The sequence below is a fragment of the Dryobates pubescens genome, chromosome 4 (genome assembly GCF_014839835.1).
Source record: "Dryobates pubescens isolate bDryPub1 chromosome 4, bDryPub1.pri, whole genome shotgun sequence".
In the NCBI taxonomy this organism is placed as follows: Eukaryota; Metazoa; Chordata; class Aves; order Piciformes; family Picidae; genus Dryobates; species Dryobates pubescens.
In genome coordinates, this window is record NC_071615.1 from 4,986,004 (window position 1) to 4,998,391 (window position 12,388).

General features: G+C 48.6%; 1 protein-coding gene across 1 annotated transcript in view; it reads right to left on the minus strand.

Annotated features, from left to right (window-relative positions):
* The window catches only part of ELFN1 (extracellular leucine rich repeat and fibronectin type III domain containing 1), a 93,202-nt gene that overhangs the window by 41,846 nt on the left and 38,968 nt on the right, over positions 1 to 12,388 (minus strand). The window contains exon 2 of the mRNA XM_054180347.1: positions 8,747 to 8,881. The gene's annotated coding sequence lies outside the window, so the exon portion shown is untranslated. The remainder of the gene's footprint in view (positions 1 to 8,746; positions 8,882 to 12,388) is intronic.

A 12,388-nucleotide genomic window follows, 5' to 3' on the forward strand; every position in this document is an offset into this window, starting at 1 on the left:
TACACTGCCTGAACGGAACCAAACTGTCTTGGATGACTGCAGTAAGGCAAAGGGCTTGATTTTGGGGCTGACATCAGCCAGCACTCAAATGTGAGTGTCCCCATTTCTTCTGCTAAGGTTCAGGTATCTCAGGGCTGAGCTGGGATGATTCACCTGCATCTTTGTTCAGTGTGCAGCAGGCTGGGCTCTAACCGCGCTAGCAAATCTCTCTGGCTGGCACCCAAGCACCTTCAAAGCCCTTTGCAGCTCCCTGCCACACCCACCTGCTTTGAAGGATGAATAACTCCTACCATGAGGGCAGTTTCAAAGCATCTTACTGGCCACAAGGCTTGTGAGCAGAATAAGACACTTGGGTACCTGTAGTCTTGAAATCACATGTAGAATGATGGTGAGCAATAAGCAGAGCTTTCAGTGACAAAGGAGTTATGTGGCTCCAAGCAGGCAAGGGGAAACCTGCAACAGTGAGCCCTCACCTCCTTCAGCCTTTTAATTGCCCATCCCCACAATATCTGTGGGAGACACTTGTGTAATAAGTCTTCTGGCATGGCCAGAGCCAGGGCATGATGCAAGGATCCTTTAAAGGAGTTGGTACCATTCAGGAAGGGAAGGTCCTGAGCTCATAGTTCATACATATATATGTGTATATACATTATTTATACCCTCCATATGACAGCTGCTGGCTGTATCTACAGACTCCACTGATGCCTCTCTGAGTCATGGCTTCATAAAGCTCCTTGAAAGACCTGGAGGATGAGAGACGTGGTAAAATCCCAAACATGAGTATTGCATCAAAGGTACAAGTGATTATCAAAGCACAGATAGATAACAGCTTCCTCACAACTCTGGGGGAAGGAGTAGAGCTAGGGCTGTTGAACCACCCTCCCGAAGCTTTCCTAGTGCAGGGTCCAAACCCAGGGACACAGCACCTCTGTGCTCGTGGCTTCAGAGCCAGTCCCAGATGTTCCATTGGAGTGCATTGAGGGTACACTCACACTGCTGGCAGAGGAGCTGGGAGTTCAGTGTGGAGCTGGTGGGTGGACATGAGTGGGATTTCTCCTCCATGGAGAGCTCTGACAGTCCTCCAAGCATGCCTGGCTGATGCTCAGAAGAAAGCCTCACGAGAGACTTTTTGAAGACGCACACAAACAGTGAGAGATTGCCCCACACGGTCTCATGGATGGGCTGTGGTGAGCTAAGCCTGTGGCACTATCCAGTGAACATGAGCAGGGGTTGTTGGGACAGTACCACTAACCTGTCCTGCCAGTGCATCTCCCCTGACCTGATGATCTTCCTTCTCTCATGACTGCCTTTGTGATTTTCTCCGAAACTTTGCCTGCTTTGAAACCGGTGCCCGAGATGTGGGAAGGAACCATGAGCACCCTGAGGGACACAACAGCCCCTTCCAACAGCAGAAGAGTCCACCACGTATTGCATTTTATTCTATGAGTGCAAAACAATTTCCACTGAGGGTAGGGACACTGAAGCACAGAGAAAGAGGAGAATAATATCTTATCTTTCTTTAATCCCGAGCATCCCAAAGGATCCCGGTGCCATTTGCTTTACTTTCTATATGTCTGCACAGTTAATTAGCATCACCACAGAACTGCAGGTATCCTCAAGACTTAGTAGAGGGAATATCTTGTAATAGGAGGGTAAGCAAATGGTTTCTGCTGTTTCTATTACAGCCAGCTTTGATTATCCAGGGTAATGGGATAACAGGAACAAAGCAAAAAAAAACCATCTATGGATAACATGAAACTTGTGCAAATTAAGCTAGGGGCAAAAAAGGGATGATAAGAATAATGGAAGGAAGAAAGGTCAGTGATACTGATTAAAGAGCATGGAGATCCCTGTGCTAGCACTGCCCTAAGCTCATAAATGACAGGGCACAATAGTTATGGAGCAAATCTATAGGGTCTGTCACTATGCAGGGGAAGCAAACACAGTGAAGCCAAGCTGCAGCGGAGGGAGGTGAATTGCATTAAAGCTGAGCATCTCAAAGCCTCCATGTGAGGGATTTGTCATTAAAATGAATAAGATTTGGGCACTCAACCCACCTCCTCCCTACACGAGCAGGAAGAAGTCCAATTTAAAGGTCAGCGTCTTAATGGCTTTCGCTGTGTATATACCAGGATAACGCTTCTCAAACAGAAACCCAGCACCTGCTCACTGAGCCACAGCCACCCTTGGAAGGAGCACATCAACAACACCCATAGCTGAGGAGGTACAGGTGTGCAGCCAGGTATAGCTTCCCTTTCTAAGCGGGAAGGAAGAGGCTAGGAGGAGAGCTGGCTCCAGCCACACCTCCTGGCAACACAGCCCAAGCTGAGGGAAGGAAACGGCACTTAAGCTCCTCTGTAGTCCCCCACCTCAGCAAAAACCGGATTCTCTCTGCTCTGCCAAGGGGGATTTTCAAATCCTCAGCACCAACATCGTGGAGGCAGCTCTGAGAAATCTCTGGTGGTGGGTGGATAAAAAGGGCAGCAGTGGAGATGAGACAGAAAGGAGAGAGGGAAGAATCTTAGAGGAAGACGAACCCTTCTTTAATAGGTTCTATTGATTTAACCCAAGGAGAGAACGGTGGGGGGAAATTTATGCCATTTAAATGCAAACCAGCAATAAAAATAATCATTGCAGTCATAATCTCAATCTGTTAGCATTTTCTGTAGGAATGAGCTTAATGGGAAATATTTTCCATGTAAACTATTTGCATTTACTTAGCACGAATGAGCCTCTTAACTATAACTCAATCACTATCATGGACCTTGGGGTCTCTCTTGTTTTGGCATTGTTTTCAGCCCTCAGTTCTTTAAAGCACCAGATGATTTCCCAGGCTCTGTTGAGCCTGACTTGCAGAAGCTGCAGGCCTACCTGGGATCTGGTGTCCATATCCCTATGGCTTTTCCTGTTTCCATACATGTGGATTTCAACAGCGCTTAGAGACCATCTCTCCTCACCCAAGCAGTGCTGAGATTTTTTGTGGCTGGCCAGGGAGGCTGCATGGCTCACTCAAATCTTGGGGTCTTTGCTTGGGAAAAAAAATGAAAGTAACTTTAGAGCATGTCTCCAGGCTTTTCATCTTCCAGAAGTGAGAACCATGAGATAAACTTTTCCTCTTGTGAAAGAGGAGGGAAATGTGGGGTTTTCCTTTTGCAGTGAGCTGCAGGGCTGGCAGTGAAGATGCTGAGCTTGCAGCCCGGGCAGGCTGCCCTTCACCAGTGTGGGAGGGGAAATCAGACATGGTTGCCTGCATCTCAGAAGGAGCTTTTCTGGCCAGTGCCTTGTCCCCAAGATCAGCCTCTGTGGGGACATGGCACTGCCCACGTGCAGGTGCTCAGGGGAGGTCACCCTCCCTGTAACTCCTACGCCATGCACATCTTGTCCACAAAGAAAGCGATAAATACCCTCTTCTGCCTGGGGACACCTTTTAATCTTCTTGCTAGATTTTCATACACTACTCTGGAGTCTCAACTGAGCCAGGCATGATCTCATTTAGCATTCCATCCACAGGGTTCTGCTAAACCAAGGCTGTTATTTTATGCCATGTGATGCTTGGGACTGGGGCTGCTCCTTTTCACAGTACTGGGGGTTTCCCAGCTCAAACCCTGTCCCAGGGGGAAAACATCCCGTGGCTCTGGTCACCTAGACCAGCATCCCTAGTGCTGGGAAGCTCACAAGCCCCTTGCAGACCTGCTGGTGGCAGGACAATATCAGGCAGCAGGTGCCAGAACAGGAGCTCTCCAGGAGCCTGGCAGCTGCCAGGGTCTTGTGCCAGGGGCTGCATCGAGAGAAGCCACTGTAGCTCCTTAAGCAGGTCTGGCCTTGTGTCCACAGCCTGGTGAGCTGATCCAGCCCCTGGTGCACTGCTCATGGCCAGGTCTCCAAACGCACGGCGGATCTCATGCTGTGTGGGTAATTCAGGCTCTCGAGGGGGTTATTAAAATCCATTCAAAGCTAATGTCGGCCTTTTTGGTGTTAATGTCAGCGGCTGAGAGGCACAGCAGGAGCGAGGGCAGAAGGACTTTGATTTCCCCACTTGAATTTCCAAGCGGGTTGGGCTTGGCGGGCAGCGGTGGCAGACGGGGAGAGGTGGTAGCCAGGAGCATGTGCTGCTGCATCTCGTGCTCCGGGTGGGTGGGATTTGCCGTTTAATCCCATCAGCCAAACATTTTGCTCCATGTTTGGCTTGAGAGCACCTACCCCTTGCTGGCCATTTCAGAGGCATGGTAGCTGCCAGGATCCCTGCAGGTGAGTCTGTCCGAGCGCTCAGCTCCAGCACAGCACTGGAAAGGGTCTCATGATGCTGCTCTGCACCAGGCTCCGTTTGGTCTGGCTTGGGCATCCCAGCCAAGCATTTCCCATTGGATGCATTTGGGGGTTCAAACCTTTTCCCCCAGGTTCAGCCTTGGGTCTGTGCTGAGCCTCAAACCAGGCGGAGGTGAAAGCGGGGCTGGAATTCACTTCGTTGGTCAGGTGAGTCCAAAGCAGCCCCTGGATTTTGCAAAAGCTGGGTAATTTCAGGATGTGGTCACCATCATGCAGCCTAAGATAAGAGTAATCAGAGCTTCGGCTCATAAGCCGATTCCTTGCGAGACTCAGGAAGGAATTAGCCCTGTGCCACCCGGCAGCATCTGCACACATGAGTGCATACCTGGTGGGAGGCTGAGCCACAGAGACATGTCTGTCCCCGTGCTTGCCAGAGACAGGGTGACAAGGACCCTGTGCAGGCAGTGCAGAATTCCCATGGGCAGAAGGGGGGCATGGAGAGCAGAGGAAACCTGCTCTGAGCATGATCTGCAGAACAGGTACTGCCGTACAGGGATGGTGTCCTTCCCCAGGAGGTCCCTGTCTTGTTTCTCACCCTGGTTTCATCCTGTTTGCAGTGGGGGTTTCTCCATGCTGGCTAGGGAATGCACTGCAGTGCCTCGATAGCTCATCCTGGCTGGAAGCTTTTCTTCCTAAGTACTATGTGTATAACAGTGGCCTCCTTTCATACGATGGAAGTGCATCAGATGCAACCAAACACACTGAAGATGGCTTAAATGATCCAAATGTAACATTTGGTTATGTAGCCTGAAGATTTCATTGAGTTTTCAGGTCAGGAGGCATTGTAACTGTAGTCTGACCTCCTGGATAATTATTTTTACCCAGGGATTATAAGCAAGTCTGATCATAAAGCTGCATCCTTCTGACACACAAACATTAGCCTGGTTCATAAGCAAGAGGAGCAGCTGCTGGAGGCAGATTGTTCACAAGTCACCCAAATACCAAAGACCAAAATGCTGACCAGTATCTCTGAAGGGCAGCAGCTCCTGGCTGGCAATATTGCTGGCTGGGTTATTTTGCTCTAGCTTGTCTGGTTCGTGAAAGGAAGGTAACACACTGGGTCTGAGGGCAAAGCTGGTATTCAAAAGCAACACCGGCACTGCTGTTTTCACCTAGAGAAGGTGCTAGGCAAACCCCCACAGCAGCAGAGAAAAGTGAAACTCCAGAGGTTGGCCAGATGGGTCAATGAGGTGGGTTAGGATGACAGGACTGACAAGGGCCTGTGTGGTATCAGCAGACCCAAGTCTCGTCCCACGTCCCTGCCTCCTGCCCTGGTGCTGGGGTGGCTAGGGAAGAGGGGCCGGGGCGGTGGGAAGGAGCCACATCTCCCTGCAGCAGGCGTCTCCTGCCATGTGGCAGGTTACCAAGCAGCTGAGAGCAGGCAACAATTCCTTTTGCCAGTTTTCTAATTTATCTAATGAGCAAGAAAATAAATCAAGCTGACAGTCACCCAGGTGGTTTTGAGCCTGGGATCCTCACAGTCCCCTTGTTCTTCCAGCCCATTTTATAGCAGGGTTATAACCCGAGGACACGGTAATAACTCCTGCTAGAATCTTTTCTTTTCTAACGTCACTTAGCAGATGGAGTCATTTAGAGGTGCTCACGTTTAAATGAGTGACTTGCCCTGAAAGGGACAGAGCTGGGGCTGCTGGCAAGGTTTTCAGGATCGTTAGCCTAGAAAATGCTTAGCAGGGGAAGCAGTTGGCAGGCAGATTCCACGGACATGGCACCGTTGTCCTCTGCCAGCAAAATTACAAGGCTGAAATCCTAGAGCTGGATGGGGCCAAACTGTTCACAGCAAACAATTTAATTGATGAATGAAGTGAATTGCCCAGGAGAGGATTTTTAGTCATCTGCTCATTGCATGAAGCTGCCTGGAGAAGGATCTGTGCAGTCAAGTGTCACCAGCTACCTGCCCACATGAGGGGTGGGCTGGCCAAGGCTCTCCATCATGTGGACCTTCACCAGAGTCACCTGGGCACCTACTCCCCAAATGAGCAATCCAGTACCATGAGCATGTCTCCCTCCAGGCTTGCCAGTCCAAAGATGTTAGGTTTCCCTACAAATGCTGTTTGTCTTGAGGTTTTGTGGCCAGACCAGTGATGGAACCGTGCAGAAGATCTCAGCAATGGCTGTTTGAAAGAGAGCCTATATGATGCAAAGAATAGAATGGAATAGAATAGACCAGACCAGGTTGGAAGAGACCAACATCAACACCACCTAATCAACTAAACCATGCAACCAAGAAGGATGGAGCTGAACTAAACAACATCTACTTTTCAGCTTCTGCAAGAAATTCGGTGGCAATCTCAGAGGAACATCCTCTCAAGCTCCCTGACCCCCTGCACAGTGCTGCACAGGCTGCCTTCATAAGCTCCTTTCATTTGGTTTAATAAAGTAAATTAGCTCTCCAGCTCTTCCAAGGGGAATAGACATGAAAATGTACATTGAGATGAATGTTTGCAACCCTTGCAAGTATCTCTTGCTTCTGAAAAGGTTTCTGAGAAATGAACAGGAGGCACAATAACTGCCAAAGAAGGGGGAAATACTGTTCATGCTGGCTGGGCAGCATTTGACCCAGCTCTCACAGAGGTTGGGGAGAAGAAGGAGGAAGAAGGCAGGGAGCTGAGATACTAATGGCAATCATTGTTCTGTGGGGAGCAATATCTCACAGTGTCCATGGAGACCAATCCCAAATTGTTCAGCCTAATAGTTATCAAAACAAACTCTTATTCTACTCCTTTGTGGCAAGCATGAAGCTTTCTCTGCAAGTCCCATTTTACATCTGTGGTAACTCCATGCTGCATGGTGTAACAGTCAATTGTGAAAACCCTGCAGGAGCCTTTGATGCAAGCATCCTCTCGAGGCAAGGCTTATCAGCTCAAATAACACAACTGTCTTTTATCCTTTGTGTCCCAAGCCTGCTGTTTTGGCACTTATGTTTGTAATTCATTGCCTGGTTCTGGGTCTGGATCCATCAGGACAAGACATCAGGACAGTCTATCTGTCTGTATTGCTGAGATATTTGTGTCTGCCCAGAGGGACCTGAGCACCTAAGCTCTGCTTATTTTCAGTGATGCTTAGATTCCTAATTAGTTAAAAGTCGTTCTGGAAAGGGGGTCTTAAGAGCTGTAGACTAGTACATGCTTTCAAAATGACTAACTCCAGGCCAGGCAGTCCTTCGTTCGTTCCCTCCCAGCAGGGACTGTATCCTCCTGGTCCCATCTGGCCTCCAGAAATGCCCATGCTCCCCCAGCACCACTGTTCCTCCCTTCCAGCCCAGCTCCAGCCTGCAGACCTGCACACCTTTCACCAGCACTACAGCTTCTCCAGCAAAGGACAAATGAGGTGGAAGAAGGAAAGGTGAAAACGTGATAATAGCTGTGGGGAAAGGCTGCTGTAGACTTGACAATGCTGGGAATGGAGGCTAGGTGGAAAGTTTTTCCTCCAAAAAAAGACTCTTTTCAATCTCAACAGCACACTGAAGAGAAGTTTCAGCACACTTTTTAACACCTTTTGTACTCAAATCCCAAATTCACCTGTCTGCCCAAGCAATAACAGGAACACTTTCTTATTATTATTATTACCCAGCTCCACAGTTTGCTATAGAAATTTGTTTCCATTAAACTATTCCCTTTTGTCCTCTTAGAAAGCATGTTTTAAATAATAACAGTGGGGGGGAGGGGGAGGGAGGAATTATGTACTACCCAAAAAAAAACCCCTCAACCCTGTCGACTGTGCAGTTTCATACAAAAGTTATCTCTTTCTTTCAAAGGATTGATGAAAACCATTTTCATGATGTCAGGGTGGAGATGAGAAAGAGGGAGAACCCTTTCTAAGCTCAGTTAGCCATTTCAACAGGAAGCATACAGCAAACCCTGGCCTTAAAATCTAAGTTCCAGCACCGACGTGAGCCTGATGTTCCCTTCCTGCTTTGTAAAACCCCGGTTGGTAGAAGGTGGCATGGAGGCACAACATTACACCTCTGGGGGACAAGGAAATATTCCTTAAGTCTGAACAGAAGAATGAGGATTCAATCTTAAAATACAAATTATAACCATGATACTTTTCACTGCCACCACAGTTTCGGGAGTGCAGCAGCTGCAGCTCAGCCACTCAGGGTTTCCCCGAGGAGGTCCATGCTTGGCCAGTGCTCAGAGAAGAGGCCCCATGAAGAGCATTATGAGAAACACAACCTTAGATCACTGTCCATGGCTGCACCAGCCTCTTCCCTCCAGGAAATTAACCCAGTGAGGCTCCCTTTTGCAATCCACTCCTGGGAAGGATTTCCAGGTACATGAACCCTCGCTAAAGAGACTTGGTCCATCCACATGATCCCCACTGCCTTTCCCCATGACCAGCTGTCCAAACCAGCTACTTTTCTCCATCCAGAGATGCAGTAGACAAGGTCACCCCTTACCTTTGTGCCTGTGTATCACTACTGGTTCCTGCTACAGTCATGAACATCTCCTAGTTGTTGTCTGCAGGGGCTGGGAGGCACACTGGACACAGCATTCAGGATCCCACAGGATGGTCACCAAGCACAGTATTTGAACTGCAAGGGAAAGGGAAAAAAAACCACAAAACAAACAGAAAATATAAGAGGGAGTTTTATCAGTGGGTATAAAAGGTTGATTGACAGCTTGATTAACACAAAGCCATCCCAGGGACAACACAGCTACTCAGGATCAGACACAGAAACGCAGGGACCAGATGTGAATGGGAAGAGGATCAGGGGAGGTCCAAATTAAATCAGCTGCTCAACACAGTAACTAAAATGGAAAAGAAATTCACTTGCCAGCAGAGGAGAGACTGCAGGAAATGCTGGAAGGGGACCATGGACTGAAGTAAGAAGCATGGGACAAATGCCAGACAGGGACTGCAAAAGATGCAGGGAAAATAGATAGCTGTGGGCATGCACAGAGCAGATGGTGCAAGACAGACAGCAGTGCAGAGCTCCTGGAGGATTGAGGAGCCACTGCCACCACCAGCACCAGCCACCCAGCACTGATACATTTTAATAAGCTCCATAATCACCCTTACACCAAGGGATTAGTCACATAAATGTGTTTTTAAATCTTAAGTGTGACTTTATTGTCCTCATTGGTCACCTCCTCTCTGTTTTTCTTTCACTTCTGGATGCCTGGCTGCCCAGAGCTTTGTTGGGCTGTCAAGCTCCTGCTCACCTGTGCTGTGAGACAACCAGCATGGCAGGAAGAAGTGACACTGATTGTAACTCATCTTTGTGATATTCAGCCTCTTGGTTTACTCTCATCAACACAATAACAGTAACAGCAATATTAGTGACAACCATTTAATTATCCCCCCTGTTAGCAATGTTCAGACATGACCTAGGTGGTATTTCAGGAAGACAACACAAATCCAGCGCAAGATCCAGGAGGACAGGGCAGTTAATTAAACGTCAGAGTGATGGACAGAGCTGGGACAAGCCTGGAACATTAGAGAGTTGGACAACCTCTGACAAGCACAGGGAGATGGATGGATTTGGGACACGTCCCAGACCTCTCCCCAGGTGGAGGCAGAACCTCACAGGCTCACAGGGTGTTAGGGGTCGGAAGGGACCTCTGGAGATCATCAAGTTCAACCTCCCCTGCCAGAGCAGGGTCACAGAATCTAGAGCAGGTCACACATGCACACAGGAATTCATCCAGACAGGTCTTGAAAGCCTCCAGAGGAGACTCCACAACCTCTCTGGGGAACCTGTTCCAGTGCCCTGTGACCCTCACAGTGAAGAAGTTCCTCCCCATGTTGAGGTGGAACCTCCTGTGCTGTACTTCATACCCATTACCCCTTAGCCTCCTACCTACACATATCTTTAAACACAACATTGCTTCCTGCTCTGCCACCGTTTCACTGACTTATGCAGGTGGGGACACGGAGAAAGCTGCCTTCCAAGCTATGTCACTGATCACAGTCCCGTCTGGTGACATTTTATTGCCTCCAAATGATGCAAAGAAAACAAAGAGCCCCACTGAAAACACCAGCACCTTAAATGCTGTTTTTAACCAGCATGTGTGTGAATGAACTCCCAGCAGGAAATACTTTCACAGAATCATAGAATCAGTCAGGGTTGGAAGGGAACACAAGGATCAATTAGTTCCAACCCCCCTGCCATGGGCAGGGACACCTCACACTAGATCAGGCTGGCCAGAGCCTCATCCAGCCTGGTCTTAAACACCTCCAGGGACAGGGCCAAAACCACCTCCTTGGACAACCCATTCCAGGGCTTCACCACTCTCATGGTGAAGAACTTCTTCCTCACCTCCAGTCTGAATCTCCCCACTTCCAGCTTCATTCTATTCCCCCTAGTCCTATCACTACCTGAGATCCTAAGTCATCCCTCCCCAGCCTTCATGTAACCCCCTTCAGATACTGGAAGGCCACAATAAGGTCACCTTGGAGCCTTCTTTTCTCCAGACTGAACAGCCCCAACTCTTTCAGTCTGTCCTCATAGGAGAGGTGCTCCAGCCCTCTGATCATCCTCGTGGCCCTTACTTTTTTTCCCCCCATTTTCCAAACTAGGCATTCACGAGAGAGGTAGGTGGAGGACAGTGAATGGGGAGAGAGAATGGCAGCCAGAGGGTGTTGCAAAATAAACATTACAGGACAGAAAAAAACCCAAACAAGCAAGCCTGTCACAGAGACCAGGCAATCTGCAGTCGTCAGGAGAGTGGAGAGCATAATAGACTAATCAATCAGGCAGACAAGGGTGAGAAGTGTCATGGGGAGGCAATAGGTAGTTGGAGGTCAGTTATGAAATATAATCTCTAAATTGGAAAGAGAAGGGCAAGCGGCGCAAGAACGGCGACAGACATCTGAATGCAGGCAGGGCGGGTGCTGGGTTGGTGATTTCCAGGAGAGTGAATGTTGGATGAGAATATTATGGGGGTAAGGAAAAATAACCTGGTATTTTAGAGATGGGTACATATTCCCTAAAGTGAAAGGCTGAACTGGCCAGACTTGAAAGTGGAGCTCCCTTTCGGAAAATGCTGCTGGAAGACTGACTGCAGGGCTCCCTGTGGCTTGCTCCTCTGAGTTTCCAGGCAAAGTTTGTCAGGCTAGAAGCAAAAAGAAAAGGGAAAAAAAAAAAAAACCAAACCAAAAAGGGATTCTTTTCCTAAGCACAAGTCCTGTAAATACCACCTGGGATCTGAAAGCGAAGTCAGATCCTTTCCAGCTTGTGCTTTCTCATCGGTGACCCTGGCATTTGTAATCTCTAATCTAGTTAGCTAAGATGCAGGGAAGTTGCATGCTGCCATACATGAGAAGATGGGGATTTTGCAGGTGAATTTAATTATTCCTCCTACAGAGAAAGTGGGTGTCAGGAAGGCACAACTCACTCTCCATTAGCCATCTGGGCTGCACAGTAGCAGTAAGAAGCCAGGCATCACCATTTACTTCTCCTGCTAAGATTGGCAGGTATGGTACCATTACACCCAAAGAAAAGCTTCACTTAACCTGAGGCCATTTCTACCAACACTTTTCTGACCTTAGCTGTGTACTACGAAGGTGTCAGACAGCCCTTCTAACTACAGCTACACCCCAGCAATTAGAGCTGAATGAACAATTCATAATCACAGAATCAACCAGGTTGGAAAAGAGATCATCAAGTCCAACCTAATACCCAACACCTCCTGACAACTAAACCATGGCTGCAAGTGCCACATCCAATCCTTTTTTGAATACCTCCAGGGATGGTTACTCCACCAGCTCCCTGGGCAGCACATTCCAATGGTAAATTACTCTTTCTTTGAAGAACTTTCTCTTCACCTCAGGGCTAAACCTCCCCTGGCACAGCTTGAGACTGTGTCCTCTTGTTCTGGCGCTGGTTGCCTGGGAGAAGAGACCAGTCCCCGCCTGTCTACAACCTCCCTTCAGGTAGTTGGAGAGAGCAAGAAGGTCTCCCCTGAGCCTCCTCTTCTCCAGGCTAAACAACCCCAGCTCCCTCAGCCTCTCCTCACAGGGCTTGTGCTCAAATAATGAATAATCAATTTGGCAATTTTCACCTCATTTTATGCTTGTGAAATGTTCACAGGCAGAA